The sequence below is a fragment of the Stenella coeruleoalba genome, assembly GCF_951394435.1.
Source record: "Stenella coeruleoalba genome assembly, contig: scaffold_78, whole genome shotgun sequence".
Classification (NCBI taxonomy): domain Eukaryota; kingdom Metazoa; phylum Chordata; class Mammalia; order Artiodactyla; family Delphinidae; genus Stenella; species Stenella coeruleoalba.
The window spans coordinates 683,241-698,357 of NW_027646200.1; the positions used below are offsets into that span (position 1 = coordinate 683,241).

The 15,117-nt window shown below is 43.9% G+C and overlaps 1 long non-coding RNA gene across 12 annotated transcripts in view; it reads right to left on the reverse strand.

Annotated features, from left to right (window-relative positions):
* Positions 1-15,117, reverse strand: part of LOC307181261 — a 1,302,881-nt gene that overhangs the window by 632,884 nt on the left and 654,880 nt on the right. The window lies entirely within an intron of this gene.

Consider the following 15,117-nt stretch of genomic DNA (forward strand, 5'->3'; position numbering starts at 1 on the left):
GCAATATCACTCAGCAATGAAATCTGTGTCATCAGGCCCTTAGCAGCACAATGAGTGGATTCAGGTATGATGATTCTAACTGAAATAAGTCACACAGAAAAAGAAACATCATAAGATATCAGTAATACACGGAATGTAAACTTGGCTACACAGGAACTGCATTCCAAAACAGAACAGGGTCTCAAATTTAGAAAACCAACTTATGCTTGCTTAAGGGGAAAGGTGAGTTGGGGTGCTGCATAAAACCAGAGATTGAAATGAGCACAGATAAAGTTCCTTAAGCGAAATATGGAATAGACAAGAGCTACTCCTTGCTCAACGAAATGGACTCAACACCCCATATTAAACGCCTAAGAATGTACCTGACTAGTAAGTATCTTAAAACCTATGGATTGCTATGTCTCCAAAAGCGAATCAAGCGTGTGTACAGGGGCATAAACGCAGCAGTGATAGGATTGGAGAGGTTCGGTGAGCAAATGAAGACCCTTTGAAGTCATATTGCATGGGACCCATTCCACGGGTCTCAACTCTGCAGGTTTAAAGTATTCTTCCTTCAGCTAAAACATGCAGGTGGAACCCAGAGTATGATCAACCGTGTGAACGGGAGATGTGTTCTAATATGTCTCAGTTTTCCTCCCCTGGTACTCGGGTGCAACATTCCAGACGCTTTACTAACACTCTCCCCACTTGGAGAGTCAGCGCCTTTAACCTCCTGTTTGGCCCAGTTTGCAATTTCTGCGGAAGATGAACAGGAATAGCGAGAACCAATGAGAGGCTAGCTGGAGGTGTCTGGACGGGCAAATTTAACTCTCATTTCCCACCAGGATGAGGAAATAACCAAAGGCTCAGCGTGCCGTGCCGGAACCAGATTAAGGCCTGAAGCCATCCTGCGGTGTTGCGGCCAGCTCACAAGAAAGCGAGTTGAAGAAAGGAGCTCAGGGGCACTGTAATTCACAAACCTGCAGAGTTATAAATGACAGCTATCGTCCAAAAATAGACTGAAGTATGGCTGCCAAGAGGACTTGAAAGCGGGGCAGAATTGCAGGAAACCGATTTCAGGAGGTAGACAGGAATTGCATTGAAAGCATAGGAAAAGAGGCAGAACGTCCACAATGATGCACTTGGCCAAAAAGGGCGTATGCGTTTTTTCCTGAATATATTCAGGAAAAAACGCATACGCCCTTTTTGGCCAACCAAGCAAGCTTGCAAAGGAAATCTGCACTACAATGAAGTCTCACTTCCCCCCGGTCAAAAGGGCCATCTGAAAAAAGTGTAAAATCCAGAAAGGCAGGACAGGCCATGGAGAACTGGGAGCCTTGTTATGCTGATGGGCGGGATGTAAATTGCCAACAACCACTCGGGAGAAGTGTATGGTGTTTCCTGAAACATCTAAAAAACAAAGCAACAGAACCTAGGGCACTTCCACTTATGGTCCTATAGCTTAGGGAAATTAAAATCAAAAAGACACAGCCACCCCAAAGTTTGGAACGGCTCTGTTTACAAGAACCTCGTTTACAGTACAAGTTCAACATCGCAGAAAGTGAAAAATGGATAAAGAAGTTGTGGTATTTACTTACAAAGCAATATCACTCAGCAATGAAATCTGTGTCATCAGGCCCTTAGCAGCACAATGAGTGGATTCAGGTATGATGATTCTAACTGAAATAAGTCACACAGATAAAGAAACATCATAAGATATCAGTAATACACGGAATGGAAACTTGGCTACACAGGAACTGAATTACAGAACAGAACAGGGTCTCAAATTTAGACAACCAACTTATTCCTGCTTAAGGGTAAAGGTGAGTTGGGGTGCTGCATAAAACCAGAGATTGAAATGAGCACAGATAAAGTTCCTTAAGCCAAATATGGAATAGACAAGAGCTACTCCTTGCTCAACGAAATGGACTCAACACCCCATATTAAACGCCTAAGAATGTACCTGACTAGTAAGTATCTTAAAACCTATGGATTGCTATGTCTCCGAAAGAGAATCAAGCATGTGTACAGGGGCATAAACGCAGCAGTGATAGGATTGGAGAGGTTCGGTGAGCAAATGAAGACCCTTTGAAGTCATATTGCATGGTACCCATTCCACGGGTTTCAACTACCCAGGTTTAAGGTATTCTTCCTTCAGCTAAAACATGCATGTGGAACCTAGAGTATGATCAACCATGTGATCAGGAGACGTGTTCAAATATGTCTCAGTTTTCCTCCCCTGGTACTCGGGTGCAACATTCCAGACGCTTTACTAACACTCTCCCCACTTGGAGGGTCAGTCCCTTTAACCTCCTGTTTGGCCCAGGTTGCAATTTCTGCGGAAGATGAACAGGAATAGCGAGAACCAATGAGAGGCTAGCTGGAGGTGTCTGGACGGGCAAATTTAACTCTCATTTCCCACCAGGAAGAGGAATTAACCAAAGGCTCAGCATGCCGGGCCGGAACCAGATTAGGGCCTGAAGCCATCCTGCGGTGTTGCGGCCAGGTCACAAGAAAGCGAGTTGAAGAAAGGAGCTCAGGGGCACTGTAATTCACAAACCTGCAGAGTTATAAATGACAGCTATCGTCCAAAAATAGACTGAAGTAAGGCTGCCAAGAGGACTTGAAAGCGGGGCAGAATTGCAGGAAACCGATTTCAGGAGGTAGACTGGAATTGCATTGAAAGCATAGGAAAAGAGGCAGAACGTCCACAATGATGCACTTGGCCAAAAAGGGCGTATGCGTTTTTTCCTGAATATATTCAGGAAAAAACGCATACGCCCTTTTTGGCCAACCAAGCAAGCTTGCAAAGGAAATCTGCACTACAATGAAGTCTCACTTCCCAGGGTCAAAAGGGCCATCTGAAAAAAGTGTAAAATCCAGAAAGGCAGGACAGGCCATGGAGAACTGGGAGCCTTGTTATGCTGATGGGCGGGATGTAAATTGCCAACAACCACTCGGGAGAAGTGTATGGTGTTTCCTGAAACATCTAAAAAACAAAGCAACAGAACCTAGGGCACTTCCACTTATGGTCCTATAGCTTAGGGAAATTAAAATCAAAAAGACACAGCCACCCCAAAGTTTGGAACGGCTCTGTTTACAAGAACCTCGTTTACAGTACAAGTTCAACATCGCAGAAAGTGAAAAATGGATAAAGAAGTTGTGGTATTTACTTACAAAGCAATATCACTCAGCAATGAAATCTATGTCATCAGGCCCATAGCAGCATAATGAGTAGATTCAGGTACGATGATTCTAACTGAAATAAGTCACACAGAAAGGAAACATCATAACATATCAGTAATACACGGAATGGAAACTTGGCTACACAGGAACTGAATTCCAAAACAGAACAGGTTCTCAAATTTAGAAAACCAACTTATGCTTGCTTAAGGGGAAAGGTGAGTTGGGGTGCTGCATAAAACCAGAGATTGAAATGAGCACAGATAAAGGTCCTTAAGCCAAATACGGAATAGACAAGAGCTACTCCTTGCTCAACGAAATGGACTCAACACCGCATGTTAAATGCCTAAGTATGTACCTGACTAGTAAGTATCTTAAAACCTATGGATTGCTATGTCTCCGAAAGAGAATCAAGCATGTGTACAGGGGCATAAACGCAGCAGTGATAGGATTGGAGAGGTTCGGTGAGCAAATGAAGACCCTTTGAAGTCATATTGCATGTTACCCATTCCATGGGTTTCAACTACCCAGGTTTAAGGTATTCTTCCTTCAGCTAAAACATGCATGTAGAACCTAGAGTATGATCAACCATGTGATCAGGAGACGTGTTCAAATATGTCTCAGTTTTCATACCCTGGTACTCGGGTGGAACATTCCAGACGCTTTACTAACACTCTCCCCACTTGGAGAGTCAGCGCCTTTAACCTCCTGTTTGGCCCAGTTTGCAATTTCTGCGCAAGATGAACAGGAATAGGGAGAACCAATGAGAGACTAGCTGGAGGTGTCTGGACGGGCAAATTTAACTCTCATTTCCCACCAGGAAGAGGAAATAACCAAAGGCTCAGCATGCCGTGCCGGTAGCAGATTAGGGCCTGAAGCCATCCTGCGGTGTTGCGGCCAGCTCACAAGAAAGCGAGTTGAAGAAAGGAGCTCAGGGGCACTGTAATTCACAAACCTGCAGAGTTATAAATGACAGCTATCGTCCAAAAATAGACTGAGGTAAGGCTGCCAAGAGGACTTGAAAGCGGGGCAGAATTGCAGGAAACCGATTTCAGGAGGTAGACTGGAATTGCATTGAAAGCATAGGAAAAGAGGCAGAACGTCCACAATGATGCACTTGGCCAAAAAGGGCGTATGCGTTTTTTCCTGAATATATTCAGGAAAAAACGCATACGCCCTTTTTGGCCAACCAAGCAAGCTTGCAAAGGAAATCTGCACTACAATGAAGTCTCACTTCCCCCCGGTCAAAAGGGCCATCTGAAAAAAGTGTAAAATCCAGAAAGGCAGGACAGGCCATGGAGAACTGGGAGCCTTGTTATGCTGATGGGCGGGATGTAAATTGCCAACAACCACTCGGGAGAAGTGTATGGTGTTTCCTGAAACATCTAAAAAACAAAGCAACAGAACCTAGGGCACTTCCACTTATGGTCCTATAGCTTAGGGAAATTAAAATCAAAAAGACACAGCCACCCCAAAGTTTGGAACGGCTCTGTTTACAAGAACCTCGTTTACAGTACAAGTTCAACATCGCAGAAAGTGAAAAATGGATAAAGAAGTTGTGGTATTTACTTACAAAGCAATATCACTCAGCAATGAAATCTGTGTCATCAGGCCCTTAGCAGCACAATGAGTGGATTCAGGTATGATGATTCTAACTGAAATAAGTCACACAGAAAAAGAAACATCATAAGATATCACTAATACACGGAATGTAAACTTGGCTACACAGGAACTGCATTCCAAAACAGAACAGGGTCTCAAATTTAGAAAACCAACTTATGCTTGCTTAAGGGGAAAGGTGAGTTGGGGTGCTGCATAAAACCAGAGATTGAAATGAGCACAGATAAAGTTCCTTAAGCCAAATATGGAATAGACAAGAGCTACTCCTTGCTCAACGAAATGGACTCAACACCCCATATTAAACGCCTAAGAATGTACCTGACTAGTAAGTATCTTAAAACCTATGGATTGCTATGTCTCCAAAAGAGAATCAAGCGTGTGTACAGGGGCATAAACGCAGCAGTGATAGGATTGGAGAGGTTCGGTGAGCAAATGAAGACCCTTTGAAGTCATATTGCATGTTACCCATTCCACGGGTCTCAACTCTGCAGGTTTAAAGTATTCTTCCTTCAGCTAAAACATGCAGGTGGCACCCAGAGTATGATCAAACGTGTGAACGGGAGACGTGTTCAAATATGTCTCAGTTTTCCTCCCCTGGTACTCGGGTGCAACATTCCAGACGCTTTACTAACACTCCCCCCACTTGGAGAGTCAGCGACTTTAACCTCCTGTTTGGCCCAGTTTGCAATTTCTGCGGAAGATGAACAGGAATAGCGAGAACCAATGAGAGACTAGCTGGAGGTGTCTGGACGGGCAAATTTAACTCTCATTTCCCACCAGGAAGAGGAAATAACCAAAGGCTCAGCGTGCCGTGCCGGAACCAGATTAGGGCCTGAAGCCATCCTGCGGTGTTGCGGCCAGGTCACAAGAAAGCAAGTTGAAGAAAGGAGCTCAGGGGCACTGTAATTCACAAACCTGCAGAGTTATAAATGATAGCTATCGTCCAAAAATAGACTGAAGTAAGGCTGCCAAGAGGACTTGAAAACGGGGCAGAATTGCAGGAAACCGATTTCAGGAGGTAGACTGGAATTGCATTGAAAGCATAGGAAAAGAGGCAGAACGTCCACAATGATGCACTTGGCCAAAAAGGGCGTATGCGTTTTTTCCTGAATATATTCAGGAAAAAACGCATACGCCCTTTTTGGCCAACCAAGCAAGCTTGCAAAGGAAATCTGCACTACAATGAAGTCTCACTTCCCCCCGGTCAAAAGGGCCATCTGAAAAAAGTGTAAAATCCAGAAAGGCAGGACAGGCCATGGAGAACTGGGAGCCTTGTTATGCTGATGGGCGGGATATAAATTGCCAATAACCACTCGGGAGAAGTGTATGGTGTTTCCTGAAACATCTAAAAAACAAAGCAACAGAACCTAGGGCACTTCCACTTATGGTCCTATAGCTTAGGGAAATTAAAATCAAAAAGACACAGCCAACCCAAAGTTTGGAACGGCTCTGTTTACAAGAACCTCGTTTACAGTACAAGTTCAACATTGCAGAAAGTGAAAAATGGATAAAGAAGTTGTGGTATTTACTTACAAAGCAATATCACTCAGCAATGAAATCTGTGTCATCAGGCCCTTAGCAGCACAATGAGTGGATTCAGGTATGATGATTCTAACTGAAGTAAGTCACACAGAAAAAGAAACATCATAAGATATCAGTAATACACGGAATGTAAACTTGGCTACACAGGAACTGAATTACAGAACAGAACAGGGTCTCAAATTTAGAAAACCAACTTATTCCTGCTTAAGGGTAAAGGTGAGTTGGGGTGCTGCATAAAACCAGAGATTGAAATGAGCACAGATAAAGTTCCTTAAGCCAAATATGGAATAGACAAGAGCTACTCCTTGCTCAACGAAATGGACTCAACACCCCATATTAAACGCCTAAGAATGTACCTGACTAGTAAGTATCTTAAAACCTATGGATTGCTAAGTCTCCGTAAGAGAATCAAGCATGTGTACAGGGGCATAAACGCAGCAGTGATAGGATTGGAGAGGTTCGGTGAGCAAATGAAGACCCTTTGAAGTCATATTGCATGGTACCCATTACACGGGTCTTAACTCTCCAGGTTTAAGGTATTCTTCCTTCAGCTAAAACATGCATGTGGAACCCAAGTATGATCAACCATGTGAACGGGAGACGTGTTCAAATATGTCTCAGTTTTCCTCCCCTGGTACTCGGGTGCAACATTCCAGACGCTTTACTAACACTCTCCCCACTTGGAGAGTCAGCGCCTTTAACCTCCTGTTTGGCCCAGTTTGCAATTTCTGCGGAAGATGAACAGGAATAGCGAGAACCAATGAGAGACTAGCTGGAGGTGTCTGGACGGGCAAATTTAACTCTCATTTCCCACCAGGAAGAGGAAATAACCAAAGGCTCAGTGTGCCGTGCCGGAACCAGATTAGGGCCTGAAGCCATCCTGCGGTGTTGCGGCCAGGTCACAAGAAAGCAAGTTGAAGAAAGGAGCTCAGGGGCACTGTAATTCACAAACCTGCAGAGTTATAAATGACAGCTATCGTCCAAAAATAGACTGAAGTAAGGCTGCCAAGAGGACTTGAAAGCGGGGCAGAATTGCAGGAAACCGATTTCAGGAGGTAGACTGGAATTGCATTGAAAGCATAGGAAAAGAGGCAGAACGTCCACAATGATGCACTTGGCCAAAAAGGGCGTATGCGTTTTTTCCTGAATATATTCAGGAAAAAACGCATACGCCCTTTTTGGCCAACCAAGCAAGCTTGCAAAGGAAATCTGCACTACAATGAAGTCTCACTTCCCCCCAGTCAAAAGGGCCATCTGAAAAAAGTGTAAAATCCAGAAAGGCAGGACAGGCCATGGAGAACTGGGAGCCTTGTTATGCTGATGGGCGGGATGTAAATTGCCAACAACCACTCGGGAGAAGTGTATGGTGTTTCCTGAAACATCTAAAAAACAAAGCAACAGAGCCTAGGGCACTTCCACTTATGGTCCTATAGCTTAGGGAAATTAAAATCAAAAAGACACAGCCACCCCAAAGTTTGGGACGCCTCCGTTTACAAGAACCTCGTTTACCGTACAAGTTCAATATCACAGAAAGTGAAAAATGGATAAAGAACTTGTGGTACTTACGTACAATGCAGTATCACTCAGCAATGAAATCTATGTCATCAGGCCCGTAGCAGCATAATGAGTGGATTCAGGTACGATGATTCTAACTGAAATAAGTCACACAGAAAAAGAAACATCATAAGATATCACTAATACACGGAATGTAAACTTGGCTACACAGGAACTGCATTCCAAAACAGAACAGGGTCTCAAATTTAGAAAAACAACTTATGCTTGTTTAAGGGTAAAGGTGAGTTGGGGTGCTGTATAAAACCAGAGATTGAAATGAGCACAGATAAAGTTCCTTAAGCCAAATATGGAATAGACAAGAGCTACTCCTTGCTCAACGAAATGGACTCAACACCGCATATTAAACGCCTAAGAATGTACCTGACTAGTAAGTATCTTAAAACCTATGGATTGCTATGTCTCCGAAAGAGAATCAAGCATGTGTACAGGGGCATAAACGCAGCAGTGATAGGATTGGAGAGGTTCGGTGAGCAAATGAAGACCCTTTGAAGTCATATTTCATGGTACCCATTACACGGGTCTTAACTCTCCAGGTTTAAGGTATTCTTCCTTCAGCTAAAACATGCATGTGGAACCCAAGTATGATCAACCATGTGAATGGGAGACGTGTTCAAATATGTCTCAGTTTTCCTCCCCTGGTACTCGGGTGCAACATTCCAGACGCTTTACTAACACTCTCCCCACTTGGAGAGTCAGCGCCTTTAACCTCCTGTTTGGCCCAGTTTGCAATTTCTGCGGAAGATGAACAGGAATAGCGAGAACCAATGAGAGACTAGCTGGAGGTGTCTGGATGGGCAAATTTAACTCTCATTTCCCACCAGGAAGAGGAAATAACCAAAGGCTCAGCGTGCCGTGCCGGAACCAGATTAGGGCCTGAAGCCATCCTGCGGTGTTGCGGCCAGGTCACAAAAAAGCAAGTTGAAGAAAGGAGCTCAGGGGCACTGTAATTCACAAACCTGCAGAGTTATAAATGACAGCTATCGTCCAAAAATAGACTGAAGTAAGGCTGCCAAGAGGACTTGAAAGCGGGGCAGAATTGCAGGAAACCGATTTCAGGAGGTAGACTGGAATTGCATTGAAAGCATAGGAAAAGAGGCAGAACGTCCACAATGATGCACTTGGCCAAAAAGGGCGTATGCGTTTTTTCCTGAATATATTCAGGAAAAAACGCATACGCCCTTTTTGGCCAACCAAGCAAGCTTGCAAAGGAAATCTGCACTACAATGAAGTCTCACTTCCCCCCAGTCAAAAGGGCCATCTGAAAAAAGTGTAAAATCCAGAAAGGCAGGACAGGCCATGGAGAACTGGGAGCCTTGTTATGCTGATGGGCGGGATGTAAATTGCCAACAACCACTCGGGAGAAGTGTATGGTGTTTCCTGAAACATCTAAAAAACAAAGCAACAGAGCCTAGGGCACTGCCACTTATGGTCCTATAGCTTAGGGAAATTAAAATCAAAAAGACACAGCCACCCCAAAGTTTGGGAGGCCTCCGTTTACAAGAACCTCGTTTACCATACAAGTTCAATATCACAGAAAGTGAAAAATGGATAAAGAACTTGTGGTACTTACGTACAATGCAGTATCACTCAGCAATGAAATCTGTGTCATCAGGCCCGTAGCAGCATAATGAGTGGATTCAGGTACGATGATTCTAACTGAAATAAGTCACACAGAAAAAGAAACATCATAAGATATCACTAATACACGGAATGTAAACTTGGCTACACAGGAACTGCATTCCAAAACAGAACAGGGTCTCAAATTTAGAAAACCAACTTATGCTTGCTTAAGGGTAAAGGTGAGTTGGGGTGCTGCATAAAACCAGAGATTGAAATGAGCACAGATAAAGTTCCTTAAGCCAAATATGGAATAGACAAGAGCTACTCCTTGCTCAACGAAATGGACTCAACACCGCATATTAAACGCCTAAGAATGTACCTGACTAGTAAGTATCTTAAAACCTATGGATTGCTATGTCTCCGAAAGAGAATCAAGCATGTGTACAGGGGCATAAACGCAGCAGTGATAGGATTGGAGAGGTTCGGTGAGCAAATGAAGACCCTTTGAAGTCATATTGCATGGTACCCATTCCACGGGTTTCAACTACCCAGGTTTTAGGTATTCTTCCTTCAGCTAAAATATGCATGTGGAACCCAGAGTATGATCAACCATGTGATCGGGAGACGTGTTCAAATATGTCTCAGTTTTCCTCCCATGGTACTCGGGTGCAACATTCCAGACGCTTTACTAACACTCTCCCCACTTGGAGAGTCAGCGCCTTTAACCTCCTGTTTGGCACAGTTTGCAATTTCTGCGGAAGATGAACAGGAATAGCGAGAACAAATGAGAGGCTAGCTGGAGGTGTCTGGACGGGCAAATTTAACTCTCATTTCCCACCAGGAAGAGGAAATAACCAAAGGCTCAGCGTGCCATACCGGAACCAGATTAGGGCCTGAAGCCATCCTGCGGTGTTGCGGCCAGCTCAAAAGAAAGCGAGTTGAAGAAAGGAGCTCAGGGGCACTGTAATTCACAAACCTGCAGAGTTATAAATGACAGCTATCGTCCAAAAATAGACTGAAGTAAGGCTGCCAAGAGGACTTGAAAGCGGGGCAGAATTGCAGGAAACCGATTTCAGGAGGTAGACTGGAATTGCATTGAAAGCATAGGAAAAGAGGCAGAACGTCCACAATGATGCACTTGGCCAAAAAGGGCGTATGCGTTTTTTCCTGAATATATTCAGGAAAAAACGCATACGCCCTTTTTGGCCAACCAAGCAAGCTTGCAAAGGAAATCTGCACTACAATGAAGTCCTACTTCCCCCCGGTCAAAAGGGCCATCTGAAAAAAGTGTAAAATCCAGAAAGGCAGGACAGGCCATGGAGAACTGGGAGCCTTGTTATGCTGATGGGCGGGATGTAAATTGCCAACAACCACTCAGGAGAAGTGTATGGTGTTTCCTGAAACATCTAAAAAACAAAGCAACAGAACCTAGGGCACTTCCACTTATGGTCCTATAGCTTAGGGAAATTAAAATCAAAAAGACACAGCCACCCCAAAGTTTGGAACGGCTCTGTTTACAAGAACCTCGTTTACAGTACAAGTTCAACATCGCAGAAAGTGAAAAATGGATAAAGAAGTTGTGGTATTTACTTAGAAAGCAATATCACTCAGCAATGAAATCTGTGTCATCAGGCCCTTAGCAGCACAATGAGTGGATTCAGGTATGATGATTCTAACTGAAATAAGTCACACAGAAAAATAAACATCATAAGATATCAGTAATACACGGAATGGAAACTTGGCTACACAGGAACTGAATTACAGAACAGAACAGGGTCTCAAATTTAGAAAACCAACTTATTCTTGCTTAAGGGTAAAGGTGAGTTGGGGTGCTGCATAAAACCAGAGATTGAAATGAGCACAGATAAAGTTCCTTAAGCCAAATATGGAATAGAAAAGAGCTACTCCTTGCTCAACGAAATGGACTCAACACCGCATATTAAACGCCTAAGAATGTACCTGACTAGTAAGTATCTTAAAACCTATGGATTGCTATGTCTCCGAAAGAGAATCAAGCATGTGTACAGGGGCATAAACGCAGCAGTGATAGGATTGGAGAGGTTCGGTGAGCAAATGAAGACCCTTTGAAGTCATATTGCATGGTACCCATTCCACGGGTTTCAACTACCCAGGTTTAAGATATTCTTCCTTCAGCTAAAACATGCATGTGGAACCTAGAGTATGATCAACCATGTGATCGGGAGACGTGTTCAAATATATCTCAGTTTTCCTCCCCTGGTACTCGGGTGCAACATTCCAGACGCTTTACTAACACTCTCCCCACTTGGAGAGTCAGTCCCTTTAACCTCCTGTTTGGCCCAGTTTGCAATTTCTGCAGAAGATGAACAGGAATAGCGAGAACCAATGAGAGGCTAGCTGGAGGTGTCTGGACGGGCAAATTTAACTCTCATTTCCCACCAGGAAGAGGAATTAACCAAAGGCTCAGCATGCCGGGCCGGAACCAGATTAGGGCCTGAAGCCATCCTGTGGTGTTGCGGCCAGTTCACAAGAAAGCGAGTTGAAGAAAGGAGCTCAGGGGCACTGTAATTCACAAACCTGCAGAGTTATAAATGACAGCTATCGTCCAAAAATAGACTGAAGTAAGGCTGCCAAGAGGACTTGAAAGCGGGGCAGAATTGCAGGAAACCGATTTCAGGAGGTAGACTGGAATTGCATTGAAAGCATAGGAAAAGAGGCAGAACATCCACAATGATGCACTTGGCCAAAAAGGGCGTATGCGTTTTTTCCTGAATATATTCAGGAAAAAACGCATACGCCCTTTTTGGCCAACCAAGCAAGCTTGCAAAGGTAATATGCACTACAATAAAGTCTCACTTCCCCCCGGTCAAAAGGGCCATCTGAAAAAAGTGTAAAATCCAGAAAGGCAGGACAGGCCATGGAGAACTGGGAGCCTTGTTATGCTGATGGGCGGGATGTAAATTACCAACAACCACTCGGGAGAAGTGTATGGTGTTTCCTGAAACATCTAAAAAACAAAGCAACAGAGCCTAGGGCACTTCCACTTATGGTCCTATAGCTTAGGGAAATTAAAATCAAAAAGACACAGCCACCCCAAAGTTTGGGACGCCTCCGTTTACAAGAACCTCGTTTACTGTACAAGTTCAATATCACAGAAAGTGAAAAATGGATAAAGAACTTGTGGTACTTACGTACAATGCAGTATCACTCAGCAATGAAATCTATGTCATCAGGCCCGTAGCAGCATAATGAGTGGATTCAGGTATGATGATTCTAACTGAAATAAGTCACACAGAAAAAGAAACATCATAAGATATCACTAATACACGGAATGTAAACTTGGCTACACAGGAACTGCATTCCAAAACAGAACAGGGTCTCAAATTTAGAAAACCAACTTATGCTTGCTTAAGGGGAAAGGTGAGTTGGGGTGCTGCATAAAACCAGAGATTGAAATGAGCACAGATAAAGTTCCTTAAGCCAAATATGGAATAGACAAGAGCTACTCCTTGCTCAACGAAATGGACTCAACACCGCATATTAAACGCCTAAGAATGTACCTGACTAGTAAGTATCTTAAAACCTATGGATTGCTATGTCTCCGAAAGAGAATCAAGCATGTGTACAGGGGCATAAACGCAGCAGTGATAGGATTGGAGAGGTTCGGTGAGCAAATGAAGACCTTTTGAAGTCATATTGCATGGTACCCATTCCAAAGGTTTCAACTACCCAGGTTTTAGGTATTCTTCCTTCAGCTAAAATATGCATGTGGAACCCAGAGTATGATCAACCATGTGATCGGGAGACGTGTTCAAATATGTCTCAGTTTTCCTCCCCTGGTACTCGGGTGCAACATTCCAGACGCTTTACTAACACTCTCCCCACTTGGAGAGTCAGCGCCTTTAACCTCCTGTTTGGCACAGTTTGCAATTTCTGCGGAAGATGAACAGGAATAGCGAGAACCAATGAGAGGCTAGCTGGAGGTGTCTGGACGGGCAAATTTAACTCTCATTTCCCAACAGGAAGAGGAAATAACCAAAGGCTCAGCGTGCCGTACCGGAACCAGATTAGGGCCTGAAGCCATCCTGCGGTGTTGCGGCCAGCTCAAAAGAAACCGAGTTGAAGAAAGGAGCTCAGGGACACTGTAATTCACAAACCTGCAGAGTTATAAATGACAGCTATCGTCCAAAAATATACTGAAGTAACGCTGCCAAGAGGACTTGAAAGCGGGGCAGAATTGCAGGAAACCGATTTCAGGAGGTAGACTGGAATTGCATTGAAAGCATAGGAAAAGAGGCAGAACGTCCACAATGATGCACTTGGCCAAAAAGGGCGTATGCGTTTTTTCCTGAATATATTCAGGAAAAAACGCATACGCCCTTTTTGGCCAACCAAGCAAGCTTGCAAAGGAAATCTGCACTACAATGAAGTCTCACTTCCCCCCGTCAAAAGGGCCATCTGAAAAATGTGTAAAATCCAGAAAGGCAGGACAGGCCATGGAGAACTGGGAGCCTTGTTATGCTGATGGGCGGGATGTAAATTGCCAACAGACACTCGGGAGAAGTGTATGGTGTTTCCTGAAACATCTAAAAAACAAAGCAACAGAGCCTAGGGCACTGCCACTTATGGTCCTATAGCTTAGGGAAATTAAAATCAAAAAGACACAGCCACCCCAAAGTTTGGAACGGCTCTGTTTACAAGAACCTCGTTTACAGTACAAGTTCAACATCGCAGAAAGTGAAAAATGGATAAAGAAGTTGTGGTATTTACTTACAAAGCAATATCACTCAGCAATGAAATCTATGTCATCAGGCCCTTAGCATCACAATGAGTGGATTCAGGTATGATGATTCTAACTGAAATAAGTCACACAGAAAAAGAAACATCATAAGATATCAGTAATACACGGAATGGAAACTTGGCTACACAGGAACTGAATTACAGAACAGAACAGGGTCTCAAATTTAGAAAAACAACTTATGCTTGCTTAAGGGTAAAGGTGAGTTGGGGTGCTGCATAAAACCAGAGATTGAAATGAGCACAGATAAAGTTCCTTAAGCCAAATATGGAATAGACAAGAGCTACTCCTTGCTCAACGAAATGGACTCAACACCGCATATTAAACGCCTAAGAATGTACCTGACTTGTAAGTATCTTAAAACCTATGGATTGCTATGTCTCCAAAAGAGAATCAAGCATGTGTACAGGGGCATAAACGCAGCAGTGATAGGATTGGAGAGGTTCGGTGAGCAAATGAAGACCCTTTGAAGTCATATTGCATGGTACCCATTCCACGGGTTTCAACTACCCAGGTTTAAGGTATTCTTCGTTCAGCTAAAACATGCATGTGGAACCTAGAGTATGATCAACCATGTGATCGGGAGACGTGTTCAAATATGTCTCAGTTTTCGTACCCTGGTACTCGGGTGCAACATTCCAGACGCTTTACTAACACTCTCCCCACTTGGAGAGTCAGTCCCTTTAACCTCCTGTTTGGCCCAGTTTGCAATTTCTGCGGAAGATGAACAGGAATAGCGAGAACCAATGAGAGGCTAGCTGGAGGTGTCTGGACGGGCAAATTTAACTCTCATTTCCCACCAGGAAGAGGAATTAACCAAAGGCTCAGCATGCCGGGCCGGAACCAGATTAGGGCCTGAAGCCATCCTGCGGTGTTGCGGC